This window comes from Neoarius graeffei, chromosome 1 (genome assembly GCF_027579695.1).
Source record: "Neoarius graeffei isolate fNeoGra1 chromosome 1, fNeoGra1.pri, whole genome shotgun sequence".
Taxonomy (NCBI): Eukaryota; Metazoa; Chordata; class Actinopteri; order Siluriformes; family Ariidae; genus Neoarius; species Neoarius graeffei.
Genome location: NC_083569.1, coordinates 28,281,310 through 28,297,573, shown reverse-complemented (window position 1 = coordinate 28,297,573; position 16,264 = coordinate 28,281,310). Strand labels below are relative to the sequence as shown.

General features: G+C 44.6%; 2 non-coding genes across 2 annotated transcripts; both read right to left on the bottom strand.

The window, feature by feature from the left end:
- Positions 1–6,215: 6,215 nt before the first annotated feature.
- Positions 6,216–6,409, bottom strand: LOC132897670 (U2 spliceosomal RNA). Its single transcript, XR_009656356.1, has one exon. It is a non-coding gene; the product is annotated as a U2 spliceosomal RNA (small nuclear RNA).
- A 194-nt stretch (positions 6,410–6,603) lies between these two features.
- LOC132895866 (U5 spliceosomal RNA) lies at positions 6,604–6,718 on the bottom strand. The gene has a single exon (XR_009655870.1). It is a non-coding gene; the product is annotated as a U5 spliceosomal RNA (small nuclear RNA).
- Between the last annotated feature and the right edge of the window lie 9,546 nt (positions 6,719–16,264).

Sequence of the window (16,264 nt, the reverse complement as noted above, 5' to 3'; positions counted from 1 at the left end):
TTTCCTGATTCGCTGACCAGGATCTTTGCTGCCCAAAGAGCACTGATCTGTGAGTCGTACACATGGGTAACATACTGTGACAACAATTGGTAGATGCGGTGGGCTTTATTTCACTCCCATAATGCCTATGAGCCTGTCTGCGTGATACACAGCACTGACCAATGGCAAACTAGTGACAGAGCACTGAAAATCAAGCCTCCTGATGGACAATTTTCGAGGCCAGCCACCAAATTTCTAGTAAGACAGATAGATGACGTTTATTGCCTCTGCTTGGAATTTTGGGAAGAAAAGTGGCTAGAAAGAGCAGCGGACTGTGTCTGCGTCTGGGCTCTGGGCCCAGCGCGCTTCCGGTGCGCCACTCTGCACACCCCACACGGGTCTCGAACCCACAATCACTGGGTCACGGAAAACGTTGGAGTAAAAGTTGGCAGACTCGGCAGAAGATGGTTTCGATCCATCGACCTCCAGGCCCGGCACACTCCCGCTGCTGACCTCTCACTTTCTGTGTGTCTGAAGCCTGCAGTAGCTGCCTTCTGGAAAACGTTGGAGTAAAAAGACCACCAGCTAGCAGAGGATGGTTTCAATCCATCAGCCTCTGGGTTATGGGCCCAGCACGCTCCCGCTGCGCCACTCTGCTGACCTTACACCCTAGGTGAGACTCAAACCAACAGTCCCTGGCTTAGGAGGCCAGTGCCTTATCCATTAGGCCACTGGGGTTCCGCCGTGACAGGATGAAAAAGGGCAGCCACTCAAAAATAGCTAGGCTCGTTCCTCAGCCGTCTCTCATCTCCGCGATAGAAACTTCTTTTGTGTTTGCTAAGTTCGAAATAATTTGCTGGGTCTGCACCAAAGTCAAATGCTTGCAACGTCTGGCTTTAATGTCAGCACGTCCTCATTCCAGTCACAAATTGCTTACAAGGCATTTTACCCCGACTTAAGTAAGTAGACTTTTCTTTGGAAGCATGTACACTGCCACTCATAGCCAGGCGATTTTACACTGGAAAGCACAGCTGTTGAATTTACATAGGCCGCATAATGTTGCAGTGGTTAGCAGTGTCAACTCATACCGAGCAGGGTCTGGGCTTGAGCCTATTGGCTGACCGGCAGCCTTTATGTCTGGAGCATGCATGCTCTCTTCGTGCCTGTGAGGATTTGCACCGGGTGCTCCGGGTTCCTGCCCCAGTCCAAAGACCTAGAGAAGGTCAAGCGAAAACTCTGAATAGCCCAGAGGTGTGAATGTGTCTGGGTTACCCCTGAGATAGCTCATGGGTACAGAAAATGAACGACTGTATGTGTACATTTCAGGGCACTTGATTAATTACGTTTTATGTCTTGTGCTTAAGAACATGTGGAAAAAAGTTAGAAAACCATGAAATCACTCTGATTTTTCCTGATTCGCTGACCAGGATCTTTGCTGCCCAAAGAGCTCTGATCTGTGAGTCGTACACATGGGTAACATACTGTGACAACAATTGGTAGATGCGGTGGGCCTTATTTCACTCCCATAATACCTATGTGCCTGTCTGCGTGATACAAAGCACTGACCAATGGCAAACTAGTGACAGAGCACTGAAAATCAGGCCTCCTGATGGACAATTTTCGAGGCCAGCCACCAAATTTCTAGTAAGACAGATAGATGACGTTTATTGCCTCTGCTGGGAATTTTGGGAAGAAAAGTGGCTAGAAAGAGCAGCGGACTGTGTCGGCGTCTGGGCTCTAGGCTCCAGTGTGCTTCCGGTGCGCCACTCTGCACACCCCACATGGGTCTCGAACCCACAATCACTGGGTCACGGAAAATGATGGCAGACTCGGCAGAAGATGGTTTTTATCCATCGACCTCCGGACCCGGCACGCTCCCGCTGCTGACCTCTCACTTTCTGTGTGTCTGGAGCCTGCAATAGAGATCTTGCAGTCACGTGACCGGAAAGTACACAGACGCCATCTTGTCGGGCAACACCACAGCTGAATACTGCTGCACTCGTGTACAGAATGGATCACTTTCAACCGACGGACTACACGGCTCATTTTTCTAATGCACAGATAATTAGATATATGTCTAAAATAAACGGTCCACAGATTAGTGACCCTTATGGCTTACCGGACGGAGTTTTCACGACCGTGTCAGTGGATGTTGAACTGCCGGAGGTGGAATACCCAGACGTGTACAATTACCTAATCAACTTTCCTTCGCTGTTCAGTGGTGAAGCACATGCTTATAAATCTCTGGAGAGTTATCTCTACAGAAATTCAGGATTTGTCAGCCCCCCTAAGATGTGGCATCTTGTAAAGAAGAAAAACTATCGTCATTGGCCGGGTAAGTCAGTAGTATCTATCAGTAGTATCTAGCATAGCACTGACCAGCCGATTATGGTTGAATATTTTATATTATCAGTTAGATCAAGTATCAGTAGTCTATCACTATTACTGTATATATAGTAAACCTGCTTAATGAAATAAAAACGTATTTGTCCAGTTTAATTTCCTTAGTTTTTACCTTAATTAGCAATACTGATAAATCATAATTCTTAGAATTAAAGATGTGTGGGCATATATATTTATTTATAAGTCCTTATAAGGATTGATCCTTATATTTATAAGGATTTACTACTAAGACAGTGGTAAATTCTTATAAGTTCTTTACTGTTTTTTTTCGTACCACACCGCTAAAGACCCAATCCACCCCCCCGCCCCAACCCTATTTTCTCAGGCTCCCACTTCCCGGAATTTTTTTATTAGAGCAAGTCATAAACTTATGCTGCAAATAACCACATGGATATACTGAAATAAATACATGACGAACCTGAGATGAAATGGTCACTGCACAGGCGCCAGTGATCGCTCCTTCCAGTCGGTACCCATGCCTTGTTCTTGTTGTTTGGATCAGCCCGGCCGATAGCAGCAATCCATTTTGCGCGCCTGTCAGGGTCCCGTGGCAGCCTATGAAACTTTCTTCCTGTTTTCTGACCTCTCCTGTTGTGGCATTTATATGCCATGCAAGTATCCGGCATTGTGGCACGGTAATTTTTGAATATTTCGGCAAAAAAAAATGAAAGTCAGCGGAAATATGGCGCTTGACCGCCAAGATGGCGTTTGTCTACAATCTGGAGCGGATGTGACGTCACATGCAAGTGCTCCATAGCTGCCTTCTGGAAAATGCTGGAGTAAAAAGACCTCCAGCTAGCAGAGGATGGTTTCGATCCATCAGCCTCTGGGTTATGGGCCCAACACGCTACCGCTGCACCACTCTGCTGATCTCCCATCCCAGATGGGACTCTAACCCACAGTGCCTGGCTTAGGAAGCCAGTGCCTTATCCATTAGGTCACTGGGGCTCTGCGGCAACAGGATGAAAAAGGGCAGCCACTCAAAAATAGCTAGGCTCGTTCCTCAGCTGTCTCTCATCTCCGCGACAGAAACTTCTTTTGTGTTTGCTCAATTTGAAATAATTTGCTGGGTCTGCACCAAAGTCAAACTCTTGCAACGTAATGACATTTCAGTATTATGGGTAGACCATAATATTGGTCTAATGGTAAAATAGCTCGTGCTATTTTACTGTTAGACCATTCACTATACACTATGTGTATAGTGATTGGTCTAATGGTAAAATAGCACGAGCGCTCGAGAAATTTTTGATACGTTGTAAGGTTATAATTTTACTTGACAACAGAATGTATCTGAATTCTGATTGGTTGTTGTTATATTATTGCCCTTCTGTTGTGTCCTTGAGCCCAGAGCGGAGGGGGGAGGGAGGGACAGGGTTCTGCTGAAGCGCACATAGTGTTCTGGTCAAGGGAAATTGTGTAAAATGTGTTTCTTCAATTCAGAACACGCTTAAAAATGTTTTCAAAAGACAGGCGGAGGAACCAAACATTTCTGATCAAGAAGGCGGAGGCTGTTTTGCTGATTCCATGAAAATGTTTGATTTGATTAAAAGGTGTCTGGGCCGCGAACAATGTCCACATCACCATCGGGTTGTTGTTGTTGTTGTTTACATGTGTCATGTTACAGGAACTTGGTCAGGTCTCTGCAGGTGTTAACTGAAGCGCTTCAAATTCAAGGTTAGCGGGCTGCTAAAGTTTGCAGGCACTTTACAAACAAGACTCGGTGCAATATTAGCCAACATTAGCACAATCTGATATTATTTAATAATGTCTTTGTGACCTTAATGAACTCCAGTTGTTGTCGGATTGTTATTTACATGCCACACAAACTTAGAAAACAGTCATATTCATCTGTTGTCGTTTTTACACACTGAATCCGAACTGTTGTTAACTGATTAATTTTACAAGCTAATCTAACACTAGGGTGGCATGGTGGTGTAGTGGTTAGCGCTGTCGCCTCACAGCAAGAAGGTCCAGGTTTGAGCCCCGGGGCCGGCGAGGGCCTTTCTGTGGGGAGTTTACATGTTCTCCGCATGGGTTTCCTCTGGGTGCTCCGGTTTCCCCCAAAGACATGCAGGTTAGGTTAACTGGTGACTCTAAAGTGAGTGTGAATGGTTGTCTGTGTCTATGTGTCAGCCCTGTGATGACCTGGAGACTTGTCCAGGGTGTACCCTGCCTTTTGCCCGTAGTCAGCTGGGATAGGCTCCAGCTTGCCTGTGACCCTGTAGAACAGGATAAAGCGGCTAGAGAATGAGATGAATCTAACGCTACATTCCTCAAGGACAGTTTGCTCGCGAGCAGCTGCTCACTGCACTGCAACCGCACTTGCTAATTGACATGAGCTTGCTGTTTTGTGACCACGCCCCCAGAGTGAATATTCATGAGCGAATTGGGCGTGGTGTTTCGCCCAGTGGAAACCTACAGTAACCCTTTGTGTCTCGTGCACGGGGCCGGATTTTTTTCTTCAATCAGAAATATTGGTAGGGACACGCCCATACCACCCACACCCAATTCTACACCTGTGTTGTTGAGCATGGAGAAAACCAGAAAATAGGGAAAAAGTTAGGGCAGGTAAAATAAAGATTTTTTCTTTCTTTTCTAATATAAGGTAACTATTCCTAAATCTACTATAATACCACATGAGCATATAGAATAAAAGAACCAAATTCCTATTTTAACTCACTACTCTAAAAAACCCATTCATGAATTTCATTTAAAAAGGGTGTGTTAAATAAAGAAAAAAAAAATTTTTTTTGAACAAAGGTACCATTCAGGCCCGGCGCCGTGGGGGGGGGGGGCGAAAGGGGGCGTCACCCCCTCATGGCTACAGCCCCGCCCCCTCAACGGAGACTCAGATCACTTAATTGTTTTCTTATGAAAATGTAATGTATTATAGACATATTAATAATTTGCATTTTCAAATACGAAATATTAAGTGGTTGCGCATTGCACAAAAATACATTTCACATAAATCACCTGTTTTAGACATAGATATGTAATGCTGACACAGCCGCGCACACACAGACCTGTGATAAGGACAAGGGTCGTGCGGGCGGGGGTTTTACATGTACACTTACAAATGCACTGTCTCTGCAATATCCTGTAATATGCAGTCAAGTTTACGGGAGTAGTCTTTCCCCCACCGAATTAAACGAATTCAATCACAATATTGTGAATCCATTTTCTTTCTTTGTAGGCTAAGTTTATCTCCGTTTATGTTGGTGTATGTGTTCATATATGGTCTGCTTTGCGCGCAAATAGCGTAAGAATATGTGTCGTTGACGTCACCCCCCATGCAGCGGGGGTGAAAATTCATCACTTCAGAGTGTTTAGTCCCCTACACGCCTAAACTGGGATCGTGGATTAAGTGGTTAGCGTTGACTCGGTGCGAGTCAGGAAGGCTATTACTGGTGCAGCCGCGGGGTCTGTTGATTTTTTTTAATTATGATTTTGGCCGCCGAGCCAAGTACCTTAGACTTGCATTGACGTTTTGTTTTCATGCCACGGAGCTATTTGTATGTATTTTAAATGTAAAGAACTTACCTGTAGGTTTGTGTGTGTTGTTTTATGTTTGGCATCTTTCCGGTTGTAACGTGTGTCTGTGAGAAAATCGGAGGGGAGGGTTAACAGGTGGGCACGGGGGCTGATAAAGCGCAACTGCCCTGGTAATATGCCACATGATTTTCCCGGACTAAAGCACCCTTCGGGGCCGTGGTTTTGCGGTTGGCGCAGTTAATTGTTTGAAACACGTTGTCAGACCGCCATACACACTATATGAAAAATATTTGCCCCCTTGCGATTTCTAATTGCCCCCTTAGTAAACTGTTCCTGGCGCCGGGCCTGGTACCATTCCTGGAGGCACTATAAAATCATGTTGATGGCTGTAGCCAAAAGAACAAGCCCCTATTCCAACCAACCATTCTAAAAAAAATTTGCTTGATATAACATCCTTATTTAGAGAACATATCAGATCTTAAACTGATAAGAACACCTACTACACTTGATCTTAACCAAAAGGCTGAGAAGTGATAATTTACTGCAGTCAATAGCTTTAAATATACCACTTCCAAATATTAAAATCCAGAAAGGTAAACACAGGTAGACTCCGCCACCAACAGCTGGATCATTTTGAAGAGAGACATCGGCTTGTGGGGTGTGTGAGAGGGGCGAGTGCTTCAATGCAAAAAGATCAATAGTTCTAACATTTGTTGACCAAAAATGTTCAGCTCCGTCTGAGCAAAGCCTGCAAAAATATGTTGAACTCATTAACATTTCTCTCCACAGAAATCTTTAGTAAAAGGCAAAAGATTTATGTGTCAATGAAGAGAAACCTGATCTACACTTAACACTGGATCAGGTTAGTGACACTGGATTGGAGGTGCAGAAAGCTGGTATAGGGTAAGGTGGCCTGGGCCAATCTCTTACACCTTTACAGCTTTGCTAGCGATTGCACACAGGCAGAGAAATGTCTGACCAACGAGCTTTTTTGAAAGAAAGAAAGAAAGAAAGAAAGAAAGAAAGATAAGCAAGCAGGGTGGGGGGTGTTGAATTTTGAAAAAGAACAGTTGAGTGCTGTGTGATCTGTCCAATATCACGGGTGTAGCCTATAAATTAAATATGAACACATCAGCTGGAGTTTGATTATTGACAGGAACGCTGTTGACCACAGCAGAAAGTGCTTTCCATACCACATTTTCCTGCCTTCCTGTGATGCTACTATTCAGGCTGCCAAATAGAAATAATTTATTCCATTGGATATGTGATGTTAAAGCTTCTATTCTGAGGGCAGATAAGTTTCTCTTCTTGACCATATTACGCCTCTCCATGTCGTAAAGTCAAGGAGCAACGCCTCTAAACCGATAATATTTAGGATTCTGATATTTAAATGACAATGGTTTTCACCCACCACATTTATCAATGCCCAATCATTCTTACGCTGTGATTGGCAAAATACAAACATTTCATGAATCACACGTGAACCCTGTCATACGGTGATTTTTACACTTTGATCTGCGCTGGTTTCTACGTTAGATTGATAAATGAGGGCTGTTGTGTCGTCCTCGTTAGTATAGTGGACAGTATCTCTGCCTATCACGCAGAAGACAGGGGTTTAATTCCCTGATGGGGACACTTTACAAATTTATTAACTTGGGCAGCAGGGGGATGGAGTGGTTCGCACTGTCGCCTCACAGCAAGAAGGTTCTGGGTTTGAGCCCAGCGGCTGGTGGGGGCCTTTCTGTGTGGAGTTTGTGTGTTCTCCATGTGTCAGCTCTGGTTAACCCCACAGTTCAAAGACATGTAGTTGGGTTAACATGGGGTGGCGTTGGGCTGAAGTGCCCTTGAGCGTATATATATATATATATGAATGATTTACCACATTTCGTGTCAATTAAATCTTATTAATAGTAACAGATCTAGATAAATCCAGTGACTATAGACCAAACTTTAATATGCCTAAAGTCAATGTTAATGTCAATTATGACTATTATAAGTTGCCAATGGTAGACCCTCTGATGATGTTCTTCTAATAATATTCTATTTCTAAGTCTAAGTTAGTAAAAATCAGACAAAAAAAGTCAGACAAGTTCATTAGAATCTAACGTCTGGTCTGGTGATCTAACCTTGTCAGATATAGGGTCGTCCAAATTCCGCTCCATTCATATGCGTGCTTGATCTGCGCGCGCACGCCTCCGGCATTCACTCCAATCCCCCCGTTACGCCGATCAGTGTACTGACCGGGGAATTGGCATATACCACGGGGTACACACTTGAGTCCACCCATACAATGTCAGACACACGAAAAGCAGAAAGTCAACTATTAATTTTCATCAGCATAAATGTATCAAGTTATATATTTTTTAACTAATCATGTGTAGTAAGTGCGGGCGGGAGATTTTTATGTTGTCAGCAGGAGGTCGGGAGGATTTTCTAAATGTTCCCTAAAGCGGGAGATCTCCTGCCCACAGCGGGAGAGTTGGAGCCTCTGTATATAGATTGAGGCACTGCCTAAAAGCAGAGCTCCCATCTGTTTCTGGGTTGTAGAATTGTCTTATATCATAGCCAGCCTCTTTTGTTTTATTTCTTTACCATTATAGTTACTATACTGTTTCCTTATGTTGTACAAAACAGACATAGAAAGAGAATAGCTCTGGCCTGATGAGTAGATTCAGGGCACTGATTTTATTTACAAATTCGATTTCACCATTGCTGAGATCTCATCTCATCTCATCTCATCTCATTATCTCTAGCTGCTTTATCCTGTTCTACAGGGTCGCAGGCAAGCTGGAGCCTATCCCAGCTGACTACGGGCGAAAGGCGGGGTACACCCTGGACAAGTTGCCAGGTCATCACAGGGTTGACACATAGACACAGACAACCATTCACACTCACATTCACACCTACGGTCAATTTAGAGTCACCAGTTAACCTAACCTGCATGTCTTTGGACTGTGGGGGAAACCGGAACACCCGGATGAAACCCACGCAGACACGGGGAGAACATGCAAACTCCACACAGAAAGGCCCTCGCCAGCCATGGGGCTTGAACCCAGGACCTTCTTGCTGTGAGGTGACTGCGCTAACCACTACACCACCATGTGCAATGCTGAGATAAGAATACAAAAAAAACATCTTGGAAAAATAATATCATTTTGAAAACAAAATATAATACAACGAATACCCTGCCTGGTACGAAAACCCAGGATCAAGACCTAGTGGGATTAGGACCTCCTGGGAACGGACTCCTCGTCCAAATGCAGCGCATGTAGCTCTGGGGATTCAAGCTTTGACTTTGAAAAGACAATTGAGGTTTCGTTAAAAAAAGTGCAATTGAGGAAATATTTAAAACACTCAACATCATCATTATCAACATACTAATATTAAGAAATTGTATTATGAAAGACCATTAAAGAGTTTTCTAGGGTTTGTTCGTAAAAGATGAACATATTTTTCAGGTCCTTATTACACGGTTATCAAAATGAATAATGCACGTAATAGCAGCGCTCCTGCACCCAAAAGCGAGTGGAGCCCCATAGGCATAGAGTGTGGATACATAAAGAAACCCATCAAGTTGTTTTCCGATGGTTACGGTCCTGTGTGTGCCTGCCACCATACCAGTGTTAGTAATTACCAGTCATACACACCGCCGAGTAGCCCTTCCATCCATTATGTGTAGCCACTTATCCTGTTCTACAGGGTCACAGGCAAGCTGGAGCCTATCCCAGCTGACTATGGGTGAGAGGCGGGATACACCCTGGACAAGTCACCAGGTCATTGCAGGGCTCACACATAGACACAAACAACCATTCACACCTATGGTCAATTTAGAGCCACCAATTAACCTAACCTGCATGCCTTTGGACTGTGGGGGAAACCAGAGCACCCGAAGGAAACCCAGGCAGACATGAGGAGAGCATGCAAACTCCACACAGAAAGGCCCGTGTCGGCCGCTGGGCTCAAAGCCAGGACCTTGTTGCTGTGAGGTGACAGTGCTAACCACTACACCATCGTGCCGCCCCCGCCTAGTAGCCAGTGTCAGTAATTACCAGTCATACACACTGCCTAGGCGGCACGGTGGTGTAGTGGTTAGCGCTGTCGCGTCACAGCAAGAAGATCCGGGTTTGAGCCCCGTGGCCGGCGAGGGCCTTTCTGTGCGGAGTTTGCATGTTCTCTCTGTTTCTGCCGGGTGCTCCGGTTTCCCCCACAGTCCAAAGACATGCAGGTTAGGTTAACTGGTGGCTCTAAATTGACCGTAGGTGTGAATGTGAGTGTGAATGGTTGTCTGTGTCTATGTGTCAGCCCTGTGATGACCTGGTGACTTGTCCAGGGTGTACCCCGCCTTTCGCCCGTAGTCAGCTGGGATAGGCTCCAGCTTGCCTGTGACCCTGTAGAACAGGATAAAGCAGCTAGAGATAATGAGATGACACACCGCCTAGTGGCCAGCTTCAGTAATTACCAGTCATACACACTGCCTAGTGGCCAGTGTTACCCTAGGGCCTAGGCTGACACTTGCACGACTTTTGGCCACGATTTTGTCGTGGCAAGTCGTGCCATTTTGGGGCACGAACTGGGAGGCTCCCGCACTGTTCACGACTAGTTCACACATAGTTCACGACGAGTTCACGAATGCGTGCCCGTCCACATTCACGAACTGGCACGACGAGTTCACGCATAGTTTGCGCATAGTTTACGCACTTCCCGCATTGGCACGACGAGTTTGTGCAATTCGGACGGTGTCGTGCCGACTTGGGCACGCCTGTGTCATGCACAACCTCATCCTCATCAGATACCCACACGCAATTTCAGAAGTGGACTGCGAAGATCCGGACACACATGATCTGATCCCTGGTGGATGGAGGACTGACCGATACCTGCAGGGGCTGCTGCCTCTAACCGGCCATCATACCCAGAAGGATGCAAAGGATCAGTGAGACTACCTGTCACATTACTACATGTCCCCTGCTGGTGCTGTCCCTTGGCAAGAAAGAATGGTAGTAGCTTCATGAGCTGCATCCACAGTTGTTCCATTTTTGAAATAAAAGAAACGAAACTCCCCCCCCCCAAAAAAAAGTCATGAAGGAATAGAAAATAAAAGACATTAAAGAAAAAAGCAAGAAAAAAAATTGCAAATGGCGAGAAGTGTCCGGGAAGCCCTATATATACCCCCGCACCGACGCGAGCGCCACTGTCGCGCAGTAGTCGTGAACTGCTCGTGAACTTGTCATGAACTGCTCGTGCCATGCGCAAACTGTTCGTGAAGTGCGTAAACTAGTCGTGAACTGCTTGTGCCATCAATGAGTGACCGTGTCAGTGGGAAGGCACGGCCACGCTGCGATGCGCACCAATTCGTGAACATGTCGTGAACTACTCGTGAACTTGACGTGAGCTGTTCGTGAACTATTCGTGGCAGTTCGTGACAGTCGTGGCATGGCACGCACTTCCACGCACTGGCATGCATCCTCCCGCATCGTCCCAACGAGTTCACGACGAGATCACGAACAGTTTGTGCATAGTTCACGACCCGGTCGCGAAATTTTGTCGTGACCAAAATTTTGAACATTTCAAAATTCTTGTCCCGACATGGCACGCAGTCACGACGGGTTTACGCATACTTCACGCCAGTTTACGACTAGTTTGCACACTGGCACGACTCGAGTCGTGCCAATGCGTGCCACAGAATCGTGCAAGTGTCAGCCTAGCCTTATAGTATAGTGTAGTCAGGCACATCAAGCAACATGTGAACTGGTGCCTTTTGCTATTTTGGATTTTTGAAAAAAGTATTTTTCAAATTTTTACATAAAAAATTGATTTTGACTTAGTTTCTCAGAGCAATGTTCATTTCTGGACCATATATCTAAAACTATTCATGATCCAGATTTGAAACTTGATATGCATGTTAACAAGGTGATGTTACATGTTCCTAACTTTTTTTTTAACGTTTCACCCTTACCCCCAACTGCTCCTTGGGTGCTGTAGCATAGCTGGCCACTGCTGTGGGTATGTTTGTGTTCTCAATGCTCACTTGTGTGTGTTCACTGCTTCAGATGGGTTAAATGCTGAGGAGAAATTTCACTGTGTGCTTCAGTCTGTGCTTGAGTGTACGGGTAACAAATAAAGGCTTCTTCTTCTTCTTAAATCTACTCGGCTCAATAACACATGTTCAGTACTGACACAGATACTAGTAAACAATCCTGTTGTCTTTGCAGTGTGATTCTTGCCGTCTACAAAGATCTTGTTTCTCCGTGAATAAAAACAAAAGCATGTCACATAAAATGATCAGTGATCAGGTTTATTTTACACCCAAATGCTTGACACTCGGCATCTTTAGGGTTGTTTACAACAATTTAGAAGCAATGTGTCCACAAGCTCCACTAGCCTCGCTAAATCATGTTTAGAGCACTGTTTGGAGTGAAACCATCTGACTGCCATCTTACCACTCACATTGTGGAGCAGCATAGTCATTCAGACTACTGGAAGCTGCACAAAACTTTTTCTGTATTTTTAGGCTCTGAATGAGATTCTCTCACAACATGATCAAAATGTGCGCTGTTCAATTAATACTGTATCTTCAGCTACTATTAACACATATCCATCTTCCATCAAATACTGCCTGGAAACACAATAAACTCTCTCAACAACCTCTCTCTTCTCCTTTCAGCATTTCATCCACGTGTGCTATAGCCAAAACAGCTGGAGCATCTGTATCTACTGTTGTACAAAAAGCAGCTCCTCCTTCTTCAAATACTGCATCAGGCACAAACACAAACAGCCTTTACACCCTCTCCTTCAGCTACAGCATCGGGGTTTTAGTAAAAAATAACAGTAATTGCAGTAACTGATTCCGCAGTGCCAAATACATTACTGTTTCTGAAATGTGATCAGGAAGTTTTACAGGGGCACAGCAGATATATATTGGGGCACGTGCTCCAGTAAAATGGGTCTGGCGATGCTGATGGACAACTCATAAATTCAAGCAACAAGCTAAATGCAAGCTTGACACTTACTGTGCAGTGAGCTCTTTGGGATGGCGCTTCTGACTTTTGTTTCCAGACCGTAGGAACTGCTCCGTGTACCAGACATCGCTCAAATCCTTCTATATGAATCTGCATGACAAATTTATCTTTTTCAAAATGTATGGAGCAGACACCAAACCATCCTGTTGGCTTGAAGTTACCTCTCTTCGTCAGTACAAATCAAATCCATTCGTTTCACAAGTGTCCTGCCGACTTTGGGCTACAATGGATCAAAATTCTGCTTTTTTAATCGGCTACACTTGAACAGCCTTGAAGGACACAACCCTGAGGAGGCATGCTTTGGTTTTAGTTTTGTTGCAGAATAAAAAAAAATTGTTAAAAACGTGTTACACTTTGCAAAGCAGACGAAGCCAGAAATGCCATGAACTTTCAAGTGTTTCGCATATGACGTCACTTCATTGAATGAACAGTAACTTACCAGGAACGCGTTCGTGTAATGGCGGATTCAAAGAGCCAAACTTTACCAACTAAACAGAACATGTTCCCGGTCTCATATTAAAATGCAATTTAGACAGTAAACTATTTAACATGTCTAGTTTTATAAGGTATAATTTATAAGGTATAATAAGAAATGTGAGAAATTTTAATTTTTAGCTCACCTGGACCAAAGGTCTGGTGGGCCAATGCCATGGGCTGCAGGTCAGTGTAAAGAGGTAGGGTTGGTTTCCTGCAGCAGAACTTGAAAACTGTGACAAATAATATCTTGAAAGTTGGTATAGAGGGTAGGGAATATAGATGACTCTGTCTTCTTGTTTGTTTATTGTGGCTGAATTATATATATATTATATGTGTTCTTTATGTGTGTCTCTTGCAGGTCTGTTTAATATATTTTTGAGCCCAAATCTGATTGGATGTACTGTATCTATTTTACACTAAAATCTGGTAAAGGATGATCTAAGCACTTTCAGAGACTTGTGTAAAATAAAACCACAGTGGCCTCCACACAAGGAGGTTGGGTTTGATTACACACAGCTGCAAAGGAAACAGTAACAAAGAGACAGGGACAACCAACACTGCATGAAAATCCACAGCAGTGAAGAAACCACATTACCTGACTTAAATGTAAATTATTTAGAGTTATGCAGACATGTTATATCTACCTCCATTCATGCAGTATTTCAGTATCTACAGAGAATTAATGAAGTATCATGGCCCTGTAAAATGTCTTTAGGAGGCAGTTAGTCACACCACCATATTGAGGCAGGGTTTTTACGTTACTCAGAGCATATTTACTGTTGATATCAGGTGACATGTCAAACAACATACATGATTTCAACAATATTTACAGGGTCATAATAGACATTAATTAGAACAAACACCAGATATATTTTTTTGGTTATATATTGGGAAATGAAACAAGCTGCTGATACTAAAAGCTTTCAGGTGAGTAACAGCACAATCATAAACCAAAACATTAAATGAAAAGAGAATGTCTGCACTTTTTCCTGACCTAATCTGAAACAGAGAAAACACCACTATGCCCCACTGAATGGCAAACACCACGAGGAATTTCAGACATTCACAGTGAGTATCTGATATATACAACATACAGAAATGTGATATCTGTATTCCAGCTGTTAGAAATTACACAAGCTGCCAAAGTGTTACACTCTGACAATTCAAATAACCAAATTTTACAATCATGGTGAGCAGAAAACCATCTCAAAATGCACAACACATCGAATATTAAGTTGGATGAGCTACAACAGCAGAAGACCACATCAAGTTCCAGTCCTGTCAGCCAAGAACCGGAATCTGAGGATACAATGGCGATAGACTCACTGAAACTGGACAGTTGAAGATTTAGAGAAAGACGAGGAGAATTTTTTCCCCAGTAATCTTCAACTGTATAATCACCAGCGGCAGCTTGTGGACTAGCAGGACTAAGCCCTCCTGTCTTTCAAAAAAAAAAAAAAAATCAGTATAATATTTCATTTTTTGGCTTCAACATTGTCTTATTTTGGTTAGGACATTGGACTTGAGTTGAGGCCTCCATTGCTTAGACATTGCCTGTTGGAATTTTGATTTTGTCCAATCACAGCCCGCCTTTTCGGGCTAGGGTCTCGCGCCGCTGGATTTTGGTACAGTAGGCCGGGCTGTACGAACCTGTGGCGAAACTTTCCTCCCACGTTTTTCGGGGGCCGAACCGCAGGGGCGTGGCCTACTGTCTCGCACCTAAAACGTGGTCAAATTGTAACAAATGTGGTATCAGTAGATAGCCCTAAGTGAGACGAAACGGGGGATACTTGTCTGACGTCTGTACGACCTTCCTGTCTGGAACAGCGGCCCAAAACGCACTCGGCCAAAGGCCTCATAAAAATAGTTGAAAATATTCACAAAAAAATCGGGAAAAGGTGCTATTGACTTGGAATCAAGTCTACCCCCCCCCCCCCCCCCAAATCGAGGGTGCTGAGCGCGCCTGACTTGGAGCCGAGTCTCTAGCACCTTCACGTCCGGAGCAGCGGCCCGAAAAGCACTCGGCCAAAGGCCTCATAAAAATAGTTGAAAATATTCACAAAAAAATCAGGAAAAGGTGCTATTGACTCGGAATCAAGTCTGCCCCCCGTAAATCAAGGGCGCTGAGCGCGCCTGACTTGGAACCGAGTCTCTAGCACCTTCCTGTCCCGAGATACGCCCAAAGGTGAAAGGTCAGAAAAAAAGTGTAAAAATATTCGTGAAAAATTACCCGAATGTCCCCACGGCTTCAAAATCATCGCACACCCTAACTTGGGGTCCCCGATTGTGGCTGAGGTGTCCGCGAAGCCGTAGGACCTTTAGTTTCAGAGTTATTCAAAAACAAACCCTAACCCATTCATTTCAATGGAAGGCCCCGCCTTTTCAGGCTAGGGTCTCGCGCCGCTGGATTTTGGTACAGTAGGCCGGGCTGTACGAACCTGTGGCAAAACTTTCCTCCCACGTTTTTCGGGGGCCGAACCACAGGGGCGTGGCCTACCGTCTCGCACCTAAAACGCGGTCAAATCGTAACAAATGTGGTATCAGTAGATAGCCCTTAGCAAGACGAAACGGGGGATACTTGTTTGACATCTGTACGACCTTCCTGTCCAGAACAGCGCCCCAAAACGCACTCGGCCAAAGGCCTCATAAAAATAGTTGAAAATATTCACAAAAAAATCAGGAAAAGGTGCTATTGACTCGGAATCAAGTCTACCCCCCCTAAATCGAGGGCGCTGAGTGCGCCTGACTTGGAACCGAGTCTCTAGCACCTTCCTGTCCCGAGATACGCCCAAAGGTGAAAGGTCAGAAAAAAAGTGTAAAAATATTCGTGAAAAATTACCCGAATGTCCCCGCGGCTTCAAGATCGTCGCACACCCTAATTTGGGGTCCCCGATCGT